Source organism: Astyanax mexicanus, chromosome 21 (genome assembly GCF_023375975.1).
Source record: "Astyanax mexicanus isolate ESR-SI-001 chromosome 21, AstMex3_surface, whole genome shotgun sequence".
NCBI classification, from domain to species: domain Eukaryota; kingdom Metazoa; phylum Chordata; class Actinopteri; order Characiformes; family Acestrorhamphidae; genus Astyanax; species Astyanax mexicanus.
In genome coordinates, this window is record NC_064428.1 from 9,828,560 (window position 1) to 9,853,707 (window position 25,148).

The 25,148-nt window shown below is 41.7% G+C and overlaps 1 protein-coding gene and 1 long non-coding RNA gene across 2 annotated transcripts in view; one reads left to right on the forward strand and one right to left on the reverse strand.

Moving 5' to 3' along the window:
• The window catches only part of LOC125785892 (ribonuclease inhibitor-like), a 330,748-nt gene that overhangs the window by 264,455 nt on the left and 41,145 nt on the right, over positions 1-25,148 (forward strand). The window lies entirely within an intron of this gene.
• LOC111190918 (uncharacterized) lies at positions 23,543-25,113 on the reverse strand. The gene is made up of 4 exons (XR_007428198.1): positions 24,719-25,113; positions 24,102-24,222; positions 23,881-23,991; positions 23,543-23,750 (listed from the first exon to the last, which is right to left on the reverse strand). It is a non-coding gene; the product is annotated as an uncharacterized LOC111190918 (long non-coding RNA).

The window sequence follows — 25,148 nt, forward strand, 5'->3', positions numbered from 1 at the left end:
TTACATTACATTTTATATAATGGTTGTTTGATTAGCTCTTGTGTTGTTGGCTATTAGAGCAAGTTACCATCTTCTGTACTGTAAAATGTGAAAAAGTGCTGGAAATGCACTGAGAACTGCAGTGCAGGATTAGAGCTGCCATGCAATGGAAAAATACACTGGCATACACTTGTTGAGCATGAAATTGTTAATGTAAACAGTAATGATGTTTTTTGTTGTCATTTCTACTCCTAAATATTCCAGGGTTTTAAAATATTAAAAGATTTTTTTTTATAATATTAGTTTAATAACACATGTTTGTATTGTTTGTTAACACTGTGAAGGAGTTTATGTTAAAATTAACTCCAGCTGAGAGCTGTGTTTTACTCTAGATGGGATAAATATTTTAACTCCCACAACAATTCAGATTTAACCAACAGGTTAGAGCAGAGGTCACTAATAGGTGGACCGTGTTCCGGGTCCAGACCCAGACGTTGTCCAATCCGGACCCAAACTACAGAGAATGATTTAGTTCTGACCGTGTTCCTGTAAAGCGGCGGAACGTTTATTGTCTTTATGGTTTATGTGCTTTACAGCGCAGTAAACTCACAGACCAATCATGTGTGCTGTAAGATCACCAAACGCTCTCCTCTGCGAGAGCGCGAAGCCACACAGGCGAAGCAGGCGGTGAGAAGTCGGAGAATAAAGCGAGAAAAGATGAGAATACAGATGGTGCGCACCAGAAAAATAAATTAAAATACTACCTTTATAAAACATACTAACAGTAATGTAACCTCGCGGTGTTACTTGGAGGAATTAAAGAGAAACAACCGAGACAAGAGTCCAAAATATTCCACTTTACTCCACCTGATCAGAACTCCTCACAAGAAAAAAAAACCTCACTCGCAGGCACGCTCTCTTTGCTCCCCAAACAACCCTACCTCAACATTAAGGCAACCCCCAGAGGACAAAAAGCATTGGCAACGTCCACCATCAGTTTTACCCACAACATAATAAAGTCTGATACAGTAATAATATTAAAGGAAAACAATATGACTGCAACAGTACGTCCAGCACAGCTACACATTTACATCTTCATCACCCTGTTTCAGAGATCAAACCGGGAGCAGAACAACACACAACTTCTAACCACAGCATTTAATCAGCCCTTTACTGCAGAATCAGAGCAGGATAAAGCTATAACTACATCTACTGGGGTGTTTATCACTGCATACCTGGCCCTGTACTCCAACACTGAAAACAGGAAAGTGCTTGAGCCACACTACAAAATCCCCTCACTCTCACACTTCAGTACGAAGATCATACCAGATCTTTATAAACAGGAAGAATCTGTGAGATGTGTGATCTGTTACCCCACTATTACTGAGGGATTTTATGTGAATAGGAATGGAGGGGAGGGTATAAAAACAGGACTAAGAGAAAACAGTTAAACTACAGACTGAGAAAAGGTTTTGAGAATGTAATTTTATAAGTAGTAAAGCAGCTGTTTTCCTTCTGCAGTGATGACTTAAATCCAGGGCTTATTCAGCTTCTTGTAACTAAAAATGAGTGTTTAGCTTTTTGTTACAGACTCTAAATATTTTTTTATACTGGTTGTATGTTATTAAGCCTGACGTAGCAAAAAGTAAAACCAATTTTTTTATTATTATTATTATTAACATTTTAATAGATTTGAAAGCGGAATTTGAGAGATGTTCTTATTAAGGCTGCTGTGAATGCTGAAATTGAGAGCAAGCTGTTAGCTATTTGTTAATCCATTTTATAATCTAAACACTTGTTTTCTCTTGTAGTTATTTTTTTAATATTTGTGTGATAATGGGCTACAGGTGAATTTGATTGGACCTTGTTCTATATGCTGTTGACTGTTGATGTTTAATGTGGGTAAAATGTGCTCCAACTGGTTTTAAACTGGTTGTCTGCTTTTCTTAAGAAAAGAAAATGCAGCCAGTTCCTCATTCATTCCAGTGGGGTGTGTGTACAAATCTACAAAATGCTGTTTAAAACAATCCAACCTGGCTTATTAGGAAACCCAAGGGCGTAGATTATTATAGGCTTTGATATTGGGGGGGACACATTTGCTAATATGAACCAAAGCCCACCCTACAGTTTCCAAGAAAAACATTTGCGGAATTACTTTTAATCCCAAATAATCCCTTTTTGCTGTATTCTGTTTATTATTAGTTACATCCAAGTAAAGGTGATTTTACAACCTAAACATGTTACTCCACATTACATTTACTGTTGCTAGAAAAAATATACATGAAAGGTCTGAATTATTGTAAGGGTTCTATCTGCGGGTCCCTTTGTCTCCATCTGGTGGACATTTGTGGGTATTGACCTGCCTTTTTGATCTGAACTCTGAACCTTGATTGTCTGTGATGCCAGCCACCTGTGACTGTTTGACCTTGTTGTTTCCTTGCCTCTCATTGGTTCTTTCCCCCCCTCCTGCCTTATTTAAACCCTGGATTTTGGGTAATCTGTCTCGGATTGTCGTGCAGTGCCCTGCCAACGTTTTGTGAGTTATTCCTGACTTTATCCTTCGTGCTGTTCTGTTGTGTTTTTTTCTCTCTGAAAGGATTTAAGTGGGATTTTTTGAACCTGTTTTTTGTTTGGACAATTGATGGACTGTTTTTGTGGGTTTTTGTTGGACAATTGATTAAGTGGGATTTTTGGGAATCTGTTTTTGTTTGGACAATTGATGGACTGTTTTTTGTGGGATTTTGTTGGACAATTGATTAAGTGGCATTTTTGGGAATCTGTTTTTGTTTGGACAATTGATGGACTGTTTTTGTGGGTCGTTTTGTTAGATATTTTTTGACCTGCTTAAAGGGATATTTTTGTAGGGATTTTTGCTCCTACCAGTGGATTTTTAGTTTTGTATTTTTGAATTTTTTGGGAAAAAGTTTTTGTCCTGAGAAGAGGAAGTTTGTGTTGTATTCTTTGTTTGACCTAATAAATCAGCACTCTCCCGATTTCTCTCTGCTTTTGGGTCCAATTTCTAGATCCCTGACAGTACAATCCGAGCAACATGGACCCAGCAGACCAACCATCCCAAGACCAAGCGTTCCCCGACTTCCTTCGCTCTGCCTTGGAACAACAAGGAGCTGTTCTTGGGAGGCACCACAACCAACTAGACTCAATGTCCAAAACTATGGAGAACATGACAACAAGACTAGCTGACCTGGCGGCCCAGATCCAGCACCTCCACCTCTCCCGGACAGCTGCCACGGCTGAAGCTACACCTGCCACCCAAGCCGAACCGACCCCTATGACACTGTCAACCTTCCATACTCCCGAACCCCGTTTGCCCCCTCCAGAACGGTACTCAGGTGAACCTGGCACCTGCCGCGCTTTCCTCACCCAATGTGACTTAGTCTTTCAACTCCAGCCTATGACCTTTCCGTCTGATCCAGCCAAGGTGGCATATATCATAACGCAACTTTCGGGGAAAGCCAAAGAGTGGGGAACATCAGTCTGGGAGACAAAGCAGCCATTCTGCATGATCTACAAAGATTTTGTGGAGGAAATGAAGAAGGTCTTTGACAGGTCGAAGTATGGGAGAGAGGCTGCCAGAGAGATGTTGGTCATCCGCCAAGGCAACAGGTCAGTTTCTGATTTTGCTATCCAGTTCCGCACCCTGGCCACCTCGAGTGGCTGGAACTCCGAGGCCCAGCACGACACCTTCCTCCATGGTCTATCAGAGGCAGTAAAAGACCAACTAATAGCCCAAGACCCCCCTAAGACTTTAGACGACCTTGTGGACCGTGCCATTCGTATTGATAATCGCCTGCGACAACGCCAAGGAGGGGGGTTCTTCACCAGGCTTCAGAGTGTACCAGGCTGCACCGTATCCTCACATCGGTCTACACTAGGCCTGACCCCACCCCCACCTCCCACACCAAGCAATGTCGAGCCCATGCAGGTAGATCGTACCCGGCTGTCACCTACAGAGAGGCAAAGAAGAATTCAGTCCGGTTCCTGCCTCTATTGTGGTCAGTTGGGACATCTGGCTGCCACCTGCCCGCTAAAAGCCAACGCTCGCCAGTAAAGCGAGGAGTACTGGTGAGCGTGACTCCTGTTAACCCACCCTCTTCCATTCCTTGCAACCTGTTCCCTGCAGTATTAGAATGGGGCCAGCAACGTCAAACCTTTCAGGTGCTTATTGACTCAGGAGCTGACGAGAGCTTCATTGATGCTTCTCTAGCCTCCAAGTTGGCCATACCCACATCTCCCCTTCAAACACCCTTATTGGCAAGGGCTCTGAATGGAGCATCTCTGGGAGAGGTCACTCACATCACCTCTCCAGTCAGTCTCACTCTGTCTGGCAACCACCGTGAGTCGATTACCCTATGCCTTGTTGATTCCCCTCAAGCCCCCCTCGTCCTGGGCACCCCCTGGCTAGCCAAGCACAACCCTCTCATTGACTGGTCTAAAAACAAAATTGTTGGTTGGAATCAGTCCTGCCATTCCCAATGCCTGCGCTCTGCTATGCTTTCAGAGTCCCCTAGCCCGGAACCCCATGAAGAGTTCCCTGACCTGTCTGAAATTCCCCTAGAATACCTGGATCTAAAGGCGGTGTTTAGCAAGTCCCGAGCCATATCCCTACCCCCGCACCGGCCCTATGACTGTGCCATAGAGCTTCTACCTGGCACATTCCCCCCCAGAGGTGGTCTATATTCGCTCTCTCAGCCTGAGACTGAGGCTATGAATAAATATATATCAGAGTCCCTAGCTGCGGGTATCATTCGCCCCTCTTCCTCACCAGCAGGTGCCGGTTTCTTCTTCGTGGGCAAGAAGGATGGCTCACTTCGGCCCTGCATTGACTATCGAGGACTAAATGAAATAACTGTCCGAAACCGCTATCCCCTTCCTCTTATGTCCTCTGCCTTTGAAATGCTTCAAGGTGCCACGGTGTTCAGCAAATTGGATCTCCGTAATGCCTACCACTTGGTCCGGATTAAGGAGGGAGACGAGTGGAAGACCGCTTTCAATACCCCCTCTGGCCATTATGAATATCTTGTCCTCCCATTTGGACTGACCAACGCTCCTGCCGTCTTTCAGGCTCTTGTTAACGATGTCCTCAGGGACATGCTTAATAAGTTTGTTTTTGTTTATTTGGACGACATCCTCATTTTTTCAAAGTCCTTACCAGAGCATATTGCTCATGTCCGAACAGTCCTTCAACGCCTCCTGGAGAATCGGCTCTATGTGAAGGCAGAAAAAAGTGAGTTCCATCAAGACACCATCTCCTTCCTGGGCTTTGTGGTCTCCACGGGAACCCTACAAATGGATCCTAGCAAAGTGCGGGCTGTGGTGGAGTGGCCCGAACCATCTACACGCAAGGAACTACAGCGGTTCCTTGGCTTTGCTAATTTTTACCGCCGGTTTATCAGGAACTATAGCACCCTGGCAGCCCCCCTGACTTCTCTCACATCTTCTGCTGTGGCCTTCCACTGGTCCCCATCTGCCAATAAGGTCTTCCAAGCCTTGAAATCTTGTTTCACCTCTGCCCCCATCCTCGTACAGCCTGACCCTGACCAACAATTCATTGTGGAGGTAGATGCCTCAGATGTGGGTGTGGGGGCTGTCCTCTCCCAACGCTCTACTAAGGATCAGAAGGTACATCCATGTGCCTTTTACTCCCACCGGCTCTCCCCCAGTGAACGCAACTATGACATCGGTGACCGAGAGCTCCTGGCGGTGAAATTGGCCTTGGAGGAGTGGAGGCATTGGTTGGAGGGGAGCACATTGCCATTCCTGGTCTGGACTGACCATAAAAATCTGGAATATCTGCGCTCTGCCAAACGCCTGAATCCCCGTCAAGCCCGCTGGTCCCTCTTCTTCTCCAGATTTAATTTTACCCTCTCCTATCGCCCTGGGTCGAAGAATGGAAAACCTGATGCCCTTTCCCGTTCATTCAGCAGTTCGGACAGTAACCCTTCCCCCACCACTATTCTCCCTGAACGCTGCCTTGTCGGCGCCGCCATTATGGACATTGAGTCACTGGTACAGAATGCTCAAGACTCTGAATCCACCCCCAGTCAGTGTCCGACTAATTGTTTGTTTGTCCCAGTCTCTGTCCGTCCACAGGTGCTGCAATGGGGCCACTCCTCCCGCCTGTCCTGCCACCCTGGAACCAGACGAACCCAGTCCTTTATCAAGAGACGGTTCTGGTGGCCGTCCATGGGGAGAGAGGTCCGCCGATTCGTCTCTGCCTGTCCAGTATGCGCCCAGAACAAGAGGCCTACTCAACCTCCATCAGGTCTATTACAGCCTTTATCTATACCCAAGAGACCCTGGTCCCACATTGCCCTTGATTTTATTACCGGCCTGCCCGAATCTAACGGCAACACTACCATTTTAACTGTGGTTGACCGGTTTTCTAAATCTGTTCATTTTATCCCTTTGCCCAAACTACCATCTGCTAGAGAGACTGCTAATTTGCTGATAAATCATGTTTTTAGACTGCATGGGCTCCCCGTAGAGGTGGTCTCGGACAGGGGTCCACAGTTTACATCTAGGTTCTGGCAAGCCTTTTGTAAGATGCTTGGTGCTTCAGTCTCTCTCTCTTCTGGTTTTCGCCCGCAGTCTAATGGCCAGACGGAGAGGGCGAACCAGCTTCTGGAGACGGTTCTACGCTGCCTGGCCTCCCAGAACCCCTCCACCTGGAGTCAGCAGTTGCCCTGGGCCGAGTACTCTATCAACTCGCTCACCTCCTCTTCGTCTGGTCTGTCACCCTTTGAATGCTGCCTGGGTTACCAACCGCCCCTGTTCCCCGACCAAGAAGTGGAGGTTGGGGTTCCCTCTGCCCAAGCCTTCGTTCGTCGCTGCCGTCGGACATGGCGCCAAGCACGCTCTGCTCTCCGACGTGCCTCGGCCAGGATCAAGGAACAGGCGGACAGGCATCGCACCATGGCCCCTCGTTACCGGGTGGGCCAGCGTGTTTGGTTGTCCACCCAGGACCTTCCACTTAAGGTGGACTCCCGCAAGCTGGCACCCCGCTTCATCGGCCCCTTCCCGATTTGTAAACTTATCAACCGGTCTGCTGTTAGGCTGAAGTTGCCCCTCAACCTTCGCCGCATCCACCCCACTTTCCATGTCTCCCGCATCAAGCCATTCATTTGTAGCCCCATGCACCCTGCCCCTGTACCCCCTCCTCCCCCCCGACTCATTGATGGCTCTGATGCCTATACAGTGCGTCGGCTGCTGCAGGCCCGTCGACGGGGCCGTGGCTGGCAGTATCTTGTTGACTGGGAGGGTTACGGTCCGGAGGAGAGGAGCTGGGTCCCTGCGCGCCAGATCCTCGATCCCTCTCTCATCAGGGACTTTCACCGTCGGCATCTTGCCCAATCCACTGTTACGCCGGGAGGCGTTCGTTGATGGGGGGGTACTGTAAGGGTTCTATCTGCGGGTCCCTTTGTCTCCATCTGGTGGACATTTGTGGGTATTGACCTGCCTTTTTGATCTGAACTCTGAACCTTGATTGTCTGTGATGCCAGCCACCTGTGACTGTTTGACCTTGTTGTTTCCTTGCCTCTCATTGGTTCTTTCCCCCCCTCCTGCCTTATTTAAACCCTGGATTTTGGGTAATCTGTCTCGGATTGTCGTGCCGTGCCCTGCCAACGTTTTGTGAGTTATTCCTGACTTTATCCTTCGTGCTGTTCTGTTGTGTTTTTTTCTCTCTGAAAGGATTTAAGTGGGATTTTTTGAACCTGTTTTTTGTTTGGACAATTGATGGACTGTTTTTGTGGGTTTTTGTTGGACAATTGATTAAGTGGGATTTTTGGGAATCTGTTTTTGTTTGGACAATTGATGGACTGTTTTTTGTGGGATTTTGTTGGACAATTGATTAAGTGGGATTTTTGGGAATCTGTTTTTGTTTGGACAATTGATGGACTGTTTTTGTGGGTCGTTTTGTTAGATATTTTTTGACCTGCTTAAAGGGATATTTTTGTAGGGATTTTTGCTCCTACCAGTGGATTTTTAGTTTTGTATTTTTGAATTTTTTGGGAAAAAGTTTTTGTCCTGAGAAGAGGAAGTTTGTGTTGTATTCTTTGTTTGACCTAATAAATCAGCACTCTCCCGATTTCTCTCTGCTTTTGGGTCCAATTTCTAGATCCCTGACAATTATATACATATGACAAAAACTGATCAGTTATAACCTAATATTTAAAATAATATAACAGATTTGATTATTATTATTATTAATTATGTATTGTATGTTGTATATTTATATTTTCTCCAAACTGACTAGCATTGTGTCCCGCACTTTTAATTGTTTCTACTGAAAGCACTTCTTATGATGGTGTCCTTTTATGAAAAAGAATGTAACTTTACGTTTCATAGGGATTTTTGTTAGAAGTTAATATAAACGTTAGACGTCGGGACATGTGTTCTTACTGTAAACTACAAATGAACAGAAGTCACATTAGATCAGTGTTTCTTAACCATGTTCTTACCTATTCTATTGCATACTCCCACTGTTCTGCATATTGTAGAGCTTTCTCTGCTTTAAATGCACTTAATAAAGTAAGTGGTGGTATGATGTGTTTAATACACTGCTGGACATACATAATGATTGATTTATGATCCATAGGGGGCTAAGAGATTTTAACAGGTACACTCAGTAAATGACTGTTTATTAGCTAATCAGTTGGATCTGGTGGAAAACACATTTTTAAGGGCAGTGATCAGGGTTAAGAAACTGCTTTAAACTACCAACATAAAGTGTTGTACTAAATTCTAGATATTATCTTCATCCAGCTTCTAGCTGACTAGTTATCTAAATGTTTGAAAATTAAATAGTTATTAGGTAGTCAGGTACAGGATAAGCTGAACATTATATCGTTTTTTTTTTTTAACTAAGCTAATTCCAAAACTAATTCCGAAGTTAAGCTAACTGACTGTCACAGGCTGTATTTTATTAAGCGCAGAGTTGGTATGTTTTGATTAGTGCATTTTTAACCAGCTATCAGAAACATAGCAGTTTACATGGTTAGCCTACCATTACCTTTCTTTTAGAAAAATCGCTGTATATCCAGATCTGGTTTAAAATCAGCTGCTGCATTCCGATCGCTGCTTAATCTCACAGCGGGGGAGGGGCTTCCCCCCCACCAGCACACTCTCCTGCGCACGCTGCAAAACCAGCAAGCTGATTGGCTGCTTCTATTGAGAGGCGGAACTTAATTCCTGAACCGGCTCCGTGATTGGCGTTAAGAGGTTTCCCATTTACTCAGCGATCACCTGTCTCCTCATTAATAGTACAGCTGATCTGAGCGAAACCATTTCATTTTGGGGGGGGGACAAATCCACCTTTTTCTAATATTGGGTGGGACATGTCTCATCAGGAGGGGCAGCATGCATGTTTTTTGGTTTGATGTGTGTTTTCATAAAACTGATTTCTAAATACTTAGCAAACAGCAAAGCAACCATCTGGTTTTGCTACTTATCAACAGCATTGCCATTTTTGTCAGCAAATGCAATTTTCTATAATTTTATTCACTAATTTGAATTTATTTTTATTTATTTCATTTATGTTAGTATATTACTATATAGTACTGACGGTTAAATAAGTAATATAAGTTGTGAGAGATTGGCATATCATTATCTAATCACCTTCAGTGCGACTTAGAATATTTAACTCAGTATTCAGTGCTGCTTTCATATTGTGAGAGACACAGTGTGTAAAAGGAGACCAATCTACATGTTCATCACTACAGAGTGATTATACTGTTTTCAGTCTTGTTTTGTTTAGAATTTAGCCCTCCAATCAGAGACCACTCAGCAGTTAGACTGGTTTTCAGTAGTGTAACTACAGACCACACACCACCATTAATTTAACTACTGACTACAGTATAGATCAGACTAGACATCACTAACTACTGAACACAGACTACTTATCCTCTGCATTACTGAGATTTAGATCAAACCGGTTTTAGAGAGGCTGTTCAGTGATCCACACCCACAGTGATTTGATCTCACACTCAGTAATGCTGTAAACAGTTGATCACTGACGTCCAGGAGGTGAAGATATCGTTTCTTTAATATCAGACACAGTGTACTGAAATATAAAGGTAAGGAATAACTCCTGATTATTAATTTATGCTGTGACTGTAATATTTACTGTATGTACTTTGTGCTTATTAAGTCATGTACTTTTATTTGAGGGTTTTATTTTATTTTATTTATTAATTTATTTACAATGCTGTGCATTGTTTGCTTTATCAGGAAAATTGTGTGTGAGAGGAGAATCTGTGTTTTCTGATAAAAAAAAATAAGACCCAGTGTATAAGACAGAAACTATTTTTCGTTTCAATGGTGATGCTACACCTGCATAAGTAATAAAACACAAAAAAATAAAAAATTACCTGATATATTTTAATGTATTATTTGTATTAAATATAATTGTGCAAATGCAAAGGAAAATACCAATTATTATCACTTGTTTTTGTAACTAATACAAACTAAGACATGTTGTGACAGTAACATACCAGATAAAGAGCAATCCTGAACTACATGTAACTGTCAGGGTCAGGCAGAGTTGAGATAAGCAGAAATATGATAAAAGGCCTTTAATGAAAAAAGGGAAATCCAAACTCATGGTCAACCACAGGCAGGATCAGAGAGACAGTCCAGGTCAATAACACAGTAGGTCACTATAAGAGATCATACACAGAAAAGCCAATAATACAGGCAAGATAAATGCTTTGTGGACAGAGAGAACCAATCAAATACTCTGCAGGGAGTGAGTAAAGTGCAGAGGTACATATACTGAGTGAAACAGGTGAAGTCGATATTCAGGTGATTGTGGTCTAATTAGTCATGTGAGAGGGCGAATGAGGGATGTCAGTGTGTGGTGCATTCTGGGCAGTCCGGAGCTGGAAGATCGCTGATAGACACAGGAGGAGTAGAAGTGCCTTCAGTACCAGGTGTGACAGTAACCAGTAGAGTTTATCAGACCTGCAGTGTTGTCTGTGATTTAATCAGCTATAAATAAGCAGCTCAATCAGCTCATTTATGAAGCTAAACAAAAGATTTCAGACAATAAGATTCACTTCTCTGGACTGAACATCCAGTAGAGCCTGATCTGTTCAGTCAGGACCACACAGCAGCTGCTCGTTATAGTTGTTAACATCTATATCCTGTAATACTACAGTATATTACCATATCCAGTTATTAATAGGGGTGTGACGAGACACTAATATCACGAGACGAGACACTATACTGGGTTCACGAGAACGAGACAAGACAAGATTTAAAAGTAAAATTTGAAAGAAAATGTCAAAAATGAAAAATGGCTTGAAAATTAGAGTTTTATTTGACAAAATCATATAACGCAAACTTAACAGACTGGTTTCTCTCACACATTGATTCTATAAGAAATAAGAATAAGAATAAAAAATAAATATAAAACTGTTCTAAGTCTTATATAGTGCAAACAATAAGTGCAAACCACAACCAGTCATATTAAGCCTATGGTTTGTGTTTTTTTTTCTCCTTAATCTCTTGTAATTTAACTATGCGTAACCATAACCAGTCATATTAAGACTATGCTTGAAGTGCAAACAGAGACAGAACATTTTTTTAAATACAGTGCAGAGCTAAGGGATTAGTACAACTGCCTATGAAACAGTCACGTGTAGGATTTACTTACAGTATTTATATATGGTTTGTGTCTTGTTGGTCACTCTGTTACCGTTTATTGTTTCCACTGGAAAGCCAAAATGCAGCCAGACATACAACTTAAAAGTAGCAGAAGCATCTTCTATGACAGGGGTATTTAATTAGAATTCAGTATGGTCCAGTTAGAGAAAATTTCTGGACCGATTGTTAACTTGTGTTATGATTAAGTGCTATATCACTCTTTAGTCACACCCAGCGCACTCGGCGTGACTTTAGTTTTCACCCGTTCTCGTTTTTCCGCCCGTTCCTGGAGGGCGTGACAGAACAGGCTGGTGCTGGTGTCTCATTTCTGTGGAACTCTCTCTCCGGGTTCAGAGGAGGTGGAGGAGTGAGAGCATCAGATTCTTATTTATTCAGAATCAGATCAGAGAACTGATAGAAGCTGCTGATGGTGTGTTTGTTGTTTTTGGCAGCGTGCTCTCATTCCTTGGCTTTTTTTCATTTTCTGACTTCTAGGCTGTTTAAGAATCTAAAGTCACCTGATCACATGATTAATTATTGTGGATGATGTGATAGACAAGTGGACAGATTAGCTGTTGTGACTTCATCTGTGCTGTTGTCTTTTTGTTTCTGGAAAACCTTGTTAAATTTTAGCATTTTATTTCTTTTTTTTTACATACCTCAAATGTTTAATTAATCTAAAAACAATATGTGAAAATTTTTAATTTTAAATTGTCTTAGTTGTCATAATGTGTTAAGGATTATGTTCATATTACAGGCTTAAAGACTATATTTTTTCAGATTTTTTCAAATCAGAATTGAGCCACATTCATGTGTTTCACCCAGTGACTTTATAAAGCAGGACACCATGCTTCCATTCCTTTCTGTTCTATAGAACTGAAGCCAGGATTTCGGCCATGTTGTTAAAAAGAGCCAGTGCCTCCTTCTCAGATCAAACTACTTGTTATGTAGTTGTTAAACTTATAGCTGTTGTTACATCAGTCATCCTGTAGGTGGCATTAGCAATGTGTTAGTTCATGTGAGTTACCCAGTAAAAGAAACAAGAGTTCGAATGCACCTCTGTGTGTGTGTGAGTCACTTTACTGAACAGAGACTTTGCACGCTGTTTTTATACATGTTATCTTAATGAAGACATAACATATTTGGCGACGAGGTGTTTGAATTGCTTTTGGACCCAGCAGAGTGTGTAAGTTGGCTCTAGTTTTTGTTTTGAGAGAGTTTTGAGAAGAAAGCAAGTAACATGGCTGCTACCATTGGCCACATTGAGGTTTTTGATGAAAATATGGAGCAATGGACAACCTACATTGAAAGATTTGAGCATTTTGTGGAGGCAAATAGCACTGAGAGTGGAAAGAAAGTGCCTGTTCTACTGAGTGTAATTGGTTGTAAGACATATGGCCTACTTCGTAGCCTTGTCGCACCGGAGAAGCCTGGACACAAGAGCTTCAACGAAATAAAAACAGTATTACAGCAGCATTTTTCTCCTAAGCCTCTGGTCATCGCAGAAAGATTTCGCTTCCACAAACGGAATCAAGAGATGGGTGAGTCCGTTTGTCAGTATGTAGCAGTGCTTAAAAAACTTTCTGAGCATTGTGAGTTTGGGGAACAGTTGGAAGATGTGCTCCGAGACAGATTTGTTTGTGGATTGCAGAGTGAAGCTATGCAAAAACGACTGCTCACAGAGGCTTCGCTCACATTTCAAAAAGCGGTCGAAATAGCAGCATCCATGGAGACAGCAGCTCGAGAGTCACAGCAGCTCAGTGGTTCACTAAAGGTGCATGCCCTCTCTCTCTCATCAAGCAAAGTCCAAAATAAATGCAAAAGATGTGGGAAAACAAATCATAATGAAGATGATTGTTGGTACAAGGATAAGAATTGCAGTTCGTGTGGAAAAAAGGGACACATAAGTCGTGTTTGCAGATCTAATAAGACGACAATAAAACAAAGTAAAATGAAGAACAGCCCAACCAGAGACAAGGGTTCTGCCGAAAGAAAACGTGTGCATCGTGTGGATGCAGGAAGGGTTTCCAGTGATGATACAGACTCTGACCTAGCCCTGCACAAACTTTCTAAAGCAGGAGAAAATGCACGCATCATAGTAAAACCTGAAGATTCCTGAGGGAATCTCTTGTGAGATGGAGCTAGACACAGGGGCAGCAGTCTCACTGATGTCAGTAGCCACGTATGAAGCGAAACTGAACCATTTACCCCTACAGCCAACTGACATAGTGTTGAGGACATACACTGGTGAAGCATTGTGTCCACTAGGGGTCGTCAATGTTCAAGTGAAAATGAACAAACAAACTGCTGTGCTTCCTCTGTATGTTGTCCAGGGCGAATATCCACTGTTGTTTGGCAGAGAGTGGTTGCGTCAAATCAAATTGAACTGGCAAGAGATACGGGCAGTTCGAATGGGTACGCTGGATGATGTGTTGCGGAAACATGCTGCAGTGTTCTCTAAAGAGCTAGGAGTGATGAAAGGCATTGAAGCAAACGTGTCACTAAAGCCTGAGCACAAACCCAAGTTTTTCGCTCGCGAAAACTCCTCACAATCAACACACAGAAAGGTCTCTTCTGTTATAATCGTCTTCCTTTTGGGATTGCCTCGGCTCCAGCCATTTTTCAAAGGGCCATGGACCAGATCTTGCAAGGGCTACCCAACGTACACTGTTATCTGGATGACATATTAGTGACTGGCTGTACTGACGCCGAACACCTACAACATCTTGATGCAGTGCTTGGACGTCTGGAGGAGTTTGGCTTGCGAGTTGAGAAGGACAAATGTGAATTTTTCAAAGACTCTTTGGAGTACCTGGGTCATATAATTGATTCTGCAGGATTGCAGATCCTCCAGGATCTCCAGAGAAAGTGCGAGCAATTGTCGAAGCACCGGCTCCCATCAATCTCACCCAGTTCAGATCATTCCTGGGTCTGATAAATTATTATGGGCGCTTCATACCGAATCTTGCAACCATTCTGAATCCTCTGAATGCCCTATTGTGCAAGGAGACACGTTGGCATTGGTCTGTGGAATGTGAATCTGCTTTTAGGTGGGCAAAGGAAAAGCTTGTGTCACACAATGTATTGACACATTATGATCCCCAAAACAGCATTCGACTGGCATGTGACGCTTCACCCTATGGTGTAGGGGCAGTAATCTCCCATGTGCTACCTAGTGGAGAGGAGAAGCCAGTAGCATTTGCGTCATGGACTCTTAGCAAAGCAGAACAGAATTACGCACAAATTGAGCGCGAGGCCTTGGCGATCATTTTTGGTGTGCGTAAATTCCACCAATATCTCTATGGGCGAAGGTTTACACTTCTCACAGACCATCGCCCCTTGACCACCATCTTTGGAGCACAGAAAGGCGTGCCTTCCATGGCAGCAGCACGCATGCAAAGGTGGGCTCTACTTTTGTCTGCACACAACTACACAATTGAGTACAAGAAAGCAGCTCATCATGCCAATGCTGATGGCCTCTCAAGATTACCTTTGCAGGTGGAACACAGAGATATGCCACCTAATGGTCAGAATACACAGGATGCCATTTCTTCAAAAGAGAGAACCAGGCGCTACCCTGTTCGAGTTACTAAACCACCTGACCGCCTGAATCTGTAGAACTTTTACTTTAACTTGTGTTGCATATAGAACAATTGAACAGAAACTGAAAGGAAAAGAACTATGGACTGTATGTAGTTATCCTAGTGGGCCATTTCTGCAAAGGGGCAGAATAATCCCCTGATTTGGCTTGAGGCCAGGGACAGTCTACTCCCGACCTCTAGTTTAGTTCTGTAAATTAATCAAGAAACATTTATGTGTACTTTTTCAGTAAGGTGGGAGGAAATGTTATGTAGTTGTTAAACTTATAGCTGTTGTTACATGTTGTTACCTGTAGGTGGCATTAGCAATGTGTTAGTTCATGTGAGTTACCCAGTAAAAGAAACAAGAGTTCGAATGCACCTCTGTGTGTGTGTGAGTCACTTTACTGAACAGAGACTTTGCACGCTGTTTTTATACATGTTATCTTAATGAAGACATAACACTACTGACCACACAGCACTACAGATCAAACTACTGACCACACAGCACTGCAGATCAAACTACTGACCACACAGCACTACAGATCAAACTACTGACCACACAGCACTGCAGATCAAACTACTGACCACACAGCACTGCAGATTAAACTACTGACTACACAGCACTGCAGATTAAACTACTGACTACACAGCACTGCAGATTAAACTACTGACCACACAGCACTGCAGATCAAACTACTGACCACACAGCACTACAGATCAAACTACTGACCACACAGCACTGCAGATCAAACTACTGACCACACAGCACTACAGATCAAACTACTGACCACACAGCACTGCAGATCAAACTACTGACCACACAGCACTGCAGATTAAACTACTGACCACACAGCACTGCAGATCAAACTACTGACCACACAGCACTACAGATCAAACTACTGACCACACAGCACTACAGATCAAACTACTGACCACACAGCACTGCAGATCAAACTACTGACCACACAGCACTGCAGATTAAACTACTGACTACACAGCACTGCAGATTAAACTACTGACTACACAGCACTGCAGATCAAACTACTGAACACACAGCACTACAGATCAAACTACTGACTACACATCACTGCAGATCAAACTACTGACCACACAGCACTGCAGATCAAGCTACTGACCACACAGCACTACAGATCAAACTACTGACCACACAGCACTACAGATCAAATTACTGACCACACAGCACTACAGATCAAATTACTGACCACACAGCACTACAGATCAAACTACTGACCACACAGCACTACAGATCAAAATACTGACCACACAGCACTACAGATCAAACTACTGACCACACAGCACTACAGATCAAACTACTGACCACACAGCACTACAGATCAAACTACTGACCACACAGCACTGCAGATCAAACTACTGACCACACAGGACTGCAGATCAAACTACTGACCACACAGCACTACAGATCAAACTACTGACCACACAGCACTGCAGATCAAACTACTGACCACACAGCACTACAGATCAAACTACTGACCACACAGCACTGCAGATCAAACTACTGACCACACAGGACTGCAGATCAAACTACTGACCACACAGCACTGCAGATTAAACTACTGACCACACAGCACTGCAGATCAAACTACTGACCACACAGCACTACAGATCAAACTACTGACCACACAGCACTACAGATCAAACTACTGACCACACAGCACTGCAGATCAAACTACTGACCACACAGCACTGCAGATTAAACTACTGACTACACAGCACTGCAGATTAAACTACTGACTACACAGCACTGCAGATCAAACTACTGAACACACAGCACTACAGATCAAACTACTGACTACACATCACTGCAGATCAAACTACTGACCACACAGCACTGCAGATCAAGCTACTGACCACACAGCACTACAGATCAAACTACTGACCACACAGCACTACAGATCAAATTACTGACCACACAGCACTACAGATCAAATTACTGACCACACAGCACTACAGATCAAACTACTGACCACACAGCACTACAGATCAAAATACTGACCACACAGCACTACAGATCAAACTACTGACCACACAGCACTACAGATCAAACTACTGACCACACAGCACTACAGATCAAACTACTGACCACACAGCACTGCAGATCAAACTACTGACCACACAGGACTGCAGATCAAACTACTGACCACACAGCACTACAGATCAAACTACTGACCACACAGCACTGCAGATCAAACTACTGACCACACAGCACTACAGATCAAACTACTGACCACACAGCACTGCAGATCAAACTACTGACCACACAGGACTGCAGATCAAACTACTGACCACACAGCACTGCAGATCAAACTACTGACCACACAGCACTACAGATCAAACTACTGACCACACAGCACTGCAGATTAAACTACTGACTACACAGCACTGCAGATCAAACTACTGACCACACAGCACTACAGATCAAACTACTGACCACACAGCACTACAGATCAAACTACTGACCACACAGCACTACAGATCAAACTACTGACCACACAGCACTGCAGATCAAACTACTGACCACACAGCACTACAGATCAAACTACTGACCACACAGCACTACAGATCAAACTACTGACCACACAACACTGCAGATCAAACTACTGACCACACAGCACTGCAGATCAAACTACATCAGTTTTTTACTGGAACCATAAAGAGATAAACGTTTTAGAAGCTGAACTGGAGCCAAAGAATTTGGACATTACACTGCAATCAGCATCAACACACACACACACACACACACACATACACACACACACACACACACGCACACGCACACACGCACACACACACACACACACAATAGTAATGTTGTGCCTGAGTTGTTGTCTTCGTTTATTTTTGTTTTCAGTGAAACCCAGAACCAGTTCTTGTTATTTTCTAATGAAGATGCAGATATAGAGTCTCTCTCTGTGTCTCTCTGTCTCTCTCTCTCTCTCTCTCTCTCACTCTCTCTCTCTCTCTCAGTGTCCTGAGTTACTCCTGTGTGTGGAATGTGGTTTGACGGAATCTAAAAGCAGTTTCTGTAATGAAATGTAGATGAAGTTCAGATAAACTCTTTCAGTTCTAATCATGATCTGTTAAAAACTCGACCCCCCAACCAATGTGTTAAAATTCCTGTTTAAAATACAGTTTAAACACAGAGAAGCTCTGTATGCTAGAGCAGTGTAGTATTAAATGCATTAGCTTGATGCTAACTTTATATGGGAAAAGGCATTAAAACAATAGCAGAAAATTATCATTATCATAGCCATTATATTAACCATGTATAGTCAACTGTAATGTGTATGGAATAATGCATTTATACATGACCTATTTTTGAGGTTTTTGTTTGTTTGTTTTGCTCATGCTATATATTTCTGTTTTAATCCTTTCAGATGGCTGGACAGAAATCTTTTTCTGTGTTCTATTGTCTTCATTAAGAGTGTGATTTTTTTAATGAATGTTTATTCTCAAAAACATAGTGTTGCTGCTACTTGCTTGTGTATGTTAAGCGCACTGAAATTTTGTATTTTATTTAAGTTTTTGTGTTTTTTGATGCTCTATGTTTTATTTAAGTGAACTGCAAACAGAGCAAAGAAGAGTAGACTTAGCTAAATTAATGTCTAAGTTTGTAGTTTTGGGTCTTGTTTTTAAGTATTATTATTATTGTATTTTATTAGTTATTTAATTAGTTATATGTAAAGGGGCTTTACATATAACCCATATCGGATGATCACTACTTCATAACCTTTTCCAGACTAATAGATCATATTTATTTTCTTCCTCATTTGTTCCTGAATTTCTTTAAATGTTGGCATGATGTCTAGCTTTTAAGTATCTTTTGGTCTACATCACTTTATCAGACAGGTCTTACAGTATGTTGATGAACTACAGTTAAGCCATGTTTTAACTGGTGAGGGCAAACACTTTTTCACACAGGGCTATGTACGTTTTTTTCTCATTTAATAATTAGGGTTGGGCGTTGTCTCCTTAATTGGCAGATGACGATGTTTACAGTGAAACATCGCGATGGACGATGATATCGTTGGCGGGGGGATTATTATTATTAGAAATTAGAAATAAAAACTGACATTTACTGTAGACGAATAAAATATATAAGGAAAAATAGGACACTTTAAAAAGATCATAAAAATTGATACATAAAAAATGAAGAATATATCTTATGAAGAAAAAAATAATTTGATCAATAAAATAATAAAAATATTAAAAATGAATAAAAATATATAAAAAATAAAAACTAATTTAAAACACAATCAAAGGCTTTCTAAGAGAGAGAGAGCGTGCAGCATTTTGCCTGATTTCTCTTGATTAAAATCAGTAAATATGTGAATTTAATACCATTATTGTTCCAATATTGTAATAATAATGGAATAATAATAGAATAATAGCAAATAATATAATAATATGCCAATAAAGCATATTTGTAGCAGTAGGGTATTTTAATTCAGGCCCGTAGCCAGCATTGTGATGGGGGGGATCTTTTTCCCCCAAAAGTGGACTTCATTTGGCTCTCTACTCCAATGCCCCCTAAATACACGAGCACACTTCAAACCTTTTAATTTAGACATATTTTATTTATTATAAGTTTGTTGTGAATCTGTTGTTGCTGTCCTTATTTGTTCGTCTGTTGCTCCCCACTGTTAACATAAATTTGATATAAATGTAATTGTTACTCAAACTTCCTACATCTGTGATGTGACTTCATTGTCTGTCTCTGTTGCTCACCTCAGTTGTCTGTTGCTTTGTTCCATTGTCTCTGTTGCTGCCCTCCATTGTCTGTCTCTGATGTTGCTGTCCTTTATTGTCTATCTCTCTACTATTGACATAAATAGATAAGAATTACTTCATTAGGAACACTATCGGTATTGTCATTAAAACTTAAACATGAATTAATAATAATATAAATTGAAGTGTTCTGTCTTATTCAAATCTTTCTACAACTGTGCTGGGACTTCGTTGCCCCCCCCCCCCTCCCTTCAGCTCGCTGAACTCGGCGCCTGATTGGCTGACAGAGCTCATTTGCATACCGTCTGGTCTGTGAGGGTCTGCTGATTCATTAGATATGCGTGGATTCGTGGAGCGACCAATAATCCGCTTTTAATAACGCGTTACAGTTTATTTTATTTTTTTCTGCCTCAAATTATTTCATGCACTGTTTGGATATAGAATTACTGGTGACTGGATTGATGGATTTAAGTTTGGAGGCGTTTTGAAGGTAAGAGTGTGGGGGAAGCGCTGGAGGGGGTTGGGTGTGTGTCTGGAGTGTCCTGAGGTAACCACAAAGCGAAACACAAGCAGATTTAAACTCTAAACACAGTTCCTTAATCCGGAGACGGATTCGAATGGTTTATAACATGTCCGCATTCGATCAAATATGTACGTAAGAAAAACGTAAATATGAAAATAATGTTTCATAACTTTCATAAACTAGGCATATTTCGCCCTAAATGTTTATTTTCTGAAAGGAGATACGTTTAAATATGCTAGATAACTGAAAGGCTTTAAAATGGCATATTGGGTGTCTATATTGAACCTATACGTATTCATAAACACAGCCAGATATTAAATATGATATTTTTCTGGCCCGCCGGCGGGCCAGGGCGTGTTAAGAGGTTAACCCCCTTTTTACACCTCAATACTGTATTTTATATATGGCCGTAAAATACACCCTAGCTTGATCGTCAGCATTGCAGAGTGAGTGACTGAATGTTACTGTCACTTAACCTACATTTCTTAAAAGTCAACTAAAATCCAGACTTTGGAGTTATCACAATAATAACAGTAATAATCCGGTGTTACATGTACAATTATACTATTGGGCTAAGCCGAGCCCGGCACTTTTAACGCAGGGGAGTTGTAAAGAAATAGAAGCCCTGCACTCAGCAGCTTACCGATTTTGGGCCTTTTTTTGAACAAGTCACCAATATTTTGGGACAATGTTACCGCCGTTTGTTGTCCGTTTTCGCTCCTTGTCTTCTTTTTTCTCAAGTAACTTTCCCCTGATTCTTATTCTTTCCACAAGCTAAGAACAGACATGGGGGAATTACCGCCACCTACTGGATTGGTGTAAAACAGTCTGAACTAAATGTGTAAAGAGAAACATTAAAAATTTTTCTTACTCGTCACTACTCCAAGTACGTCTCGCTGCACCCTGTAGGAAGGACATCCAACCCCGCCCACATGTGCTCTTGTACGCCAACCCCCCTACTTTTTTGTTCAAGAAGCACTGTGTGCCACGTGAAATACGCATATAACACCGATGTTGCGCTAAATTTACGCATATCTTGTGAGTAGTTCCACCACGTAGCCTTGGCTACAGCACTACACATGCTGTAGTGTAATGCACAGATATCACAAAAAATAGGCTATATATACAGTACCAGCCAAAAGTTTGGAAACACTTTCTCATTCATTTTTGGTTTAACATTGTAAATAAAGTAATACATAAGGAATCATGTGAACTTAAAAGTGTATGATTTTATTGTTTTACTTATATGGCATGCTGCTAACTTGTGGTTTATGAGGCTGGTAACTCATTCTGTGTAACAGAGGGAACTCTTGCTCTTCTTTTTCATCACGTGTGCCATTTCTCCTTTATTTTATACAATAAGCAAATAATTGCATACAACGGTTTGCTGTTTCCAAAAGATCAATTGCCTCTGTCCTGTATATCACAATACATTATACATTAATCTGTCCCACTCACCAGCAGAGTAAGCCATTATTTCACTGCATTAATCCTTACATTTAAATTTGTTAAACTAGTTGCCAGAGTGTGTAGATTTTATAAATTTATTTTAGACTGGTAAATATCTCCAGAATTATTGATTAGCTATCATAGGAATCATTATTTACTTATTATATAAAGTTAAAATTTACGATATACAGTTTTTGGTTATGTTCCATATGAAATAAAGAGCACATTATCAATCATGGCTTTGCACTGGTAGAGGCTGGTCAAAGGGTGCATCTGATTATTAAAGTGTTTGATTGTTAGATCACACCTGTTCTCTGTACTGTAATGCTCTATACTTCATATTACAGATAGACAGAGTGCTTCTTATCACCACTCAGCAGGGGGAAGGCTATTTGTGTCATAGTCATAGCTAATATATAATAATGATATTAGAAGTAATTCTGCATCTTCACTGTCAACAGAGTGCTGAAAATATTACAGATGAGAATGACACAGCTGCACTGTATAGCATACAATTTAGGACCACCACAGAGCAGCTATTATGTGGCTTGTTGGTTATTCACAACACTACAGTGACACTGACATAGTGGTGTTAAGAGCTGTGTTGGTATGAGTGGATCCGACAAAGTAGTGCCTCTGGAGAATTTAAACACCTCATTGTCACTACTGGACAGGAAATGCTCCATCAACCAGCATCATGTGGGCAGCGTCCTGTATTCAGCATCAAGTAGGCAGCATCCCATGGGCACTGATGAAGAATTTGCAGATTTGCAACAAACTGTGCAGCAACAGATTTAAAGATTCTGTCTCTGACTTTTCACTCACAATGTAAAGCAGCTGTTGGTAGAAGTGTCTAATAGAGTGAACAGTGTTTTATACCTATTGTATATTATACACCAGTAAACCATTATGCAACTAAAGTGTCCTAGATGCTAATTGGAGCTAAAAAAAAGAATAATAGAAGCAGAAACAAGCAGGTGGTAATAATGGTATGCTGGATAGTGTATAACGATAGAGTACAATATATCAAATGCTGTGGTTTCAGAAATTAAAATATCATATGTATACATAGCTATTTTGTCAATAATAATAATAATAATAATAATAATAATAATAATAATAATAATAATATCCCTTTCCTGCTTCTCCTCTCCCAATTTTGTATGGCTGACAGTAGTTCCCAGGGAAATTAACTCCATTTACAAACACTTTGTCCAAGCTAATACAATATCTTTATTGGCATTTATTGGCACACTAGCCTTTAAAATGTTTGGTTACATGCTTTGGTCAAACAAATACAGAAGTCTTTATTTAAAAATGCAACACCCAGCCACTCACACACCCAGCCACTCACACACCCAGCCACTCACATACCCTGTCACTCACACACCCTGCCACTCACACACCCTGCCACTCACACACCCTGCCACTCACACACCCAGCCACTCACATACCCTGTCACTCACACACCCTGCCACTCACACACCCTGCCACTCACACACCCTGCCACTCACACACCCAGCCACTCACACACCCAGCCACTCACACACCCAGCCACTCACATACCCTGTCACTCACACACCCTGCCACTCACACACCCTGCCACTCACACACCCTGCCACTCACACACCCAGCCACTCACACACCCAGCCACTCACACACCCAGCCACTCACACACCCAGCCACTCACACACCCAGCCACTCATGAAGCTGGCTGCAGAATCCAGGGTGCTCGTTTTCGCTGTAAAATGCCACAAGCTCCCCTCGTCTCCCATGCCCAACGTAGCCTGTAATATAAGTAAAAGCACACACTTTCACAAAGTAACAATCTCTCAAGCCCCAATACCTTAAATATATTGACGTACCAATTTCTGACCTCAGGAAAAAATTATCAAAATTTATTTAGAACAAACATACCCAGTATGCAGTCTTTATAAGTTTCTTGACAGTTCTGGCAGCACTGCAGTTCGTACATCCTGCGAAACTCGTCTTTACATGCAGCACTGTGATGTTTTCATGGCACTACACCTGTAGGTTTAAAAAAATCAAGAATTTTAAAATGATTTTAAAATCAGTGAGTGTAATTCCTTTTCTAACGGAAAACAAACATCTTAACTGTACTGAAATATCATGCTTACTGTCAAGCCACTCGAAATGTGCCCGGGCCAGGAATGATTGTTGTCCAAACAATGTCCCGGAAGAGACGACAAACCAGTGACAGCTTTAAAAAAGCTTTGTCACCCTCTTCCAGAACTGTATCTATGAGAATAAGGGGCACCTGTGAAAAACATTATAGAAGCATGTAGATTTTGATTCATGAAAATTATAGTAATTGAAAAAAATGACCAGATAACATTCTAAGGCTGCAACCAATTACTATTTTGGTATTCTATTAATCTGAGTTGGCACTTATTATTTCAATCATATCCCCAATCTCTGATTACTGTAGGAATGGCTAGCATTTTTGCCTGAAGACTGTAGTCAGCGTCATTCTGTTGACTAATCTCTGCCTTAACGTAACAAAACAGCTCTCTGCTTTTCTATCCCTTTAAAATGATAGCACTCCAATAGCTTATGGGCTTCAAATGCCCTTGAAATGACTAGTCAACACTAGGTCAAGTCGAAATTTCAAATAATGTCAACTTATCTTTTCAGCCCAATTCAGACTTTTGAAAACAAACCACAACAGTAAAACATTTTAAATGGCCCAGTTAAATTAACCCGAAATAAAAAACACACATCCACACCCTCACACCTGTTCAAAGGAGACGTTGCCCATTCTATCTCCTTCATCAGTCACACGTTCAACACGCTGAACTTTCCTGAGAGAAAATATAATAATTAATATAATTAATACCATGCACAGAGGAAGCAAGACCAGAACTGGGAGAAGGTGTATCAGGAGTAGCTGGCAGAGGGGGAGCTGGACGTGCATCAGAAGTAGCAACAGTCTGTGGATTAAACACTTCTGCTATAGTGGTCTTGGTTGCACTGCTGCACAGAGATACATGATGTCTGAACTGGTCTTTGCATAGTATTGTATGGCTGCAATAGACACAATAAAAGTGTGCTGTAGGTGTGCAGTTTAGAGATGAAGGAAACTGTAAGACCAAAATGCACACAACATGCAATTAAGCCTATAAATATTAATATTCTTCAACTCGAACGAACCCTTCGATCCCCCC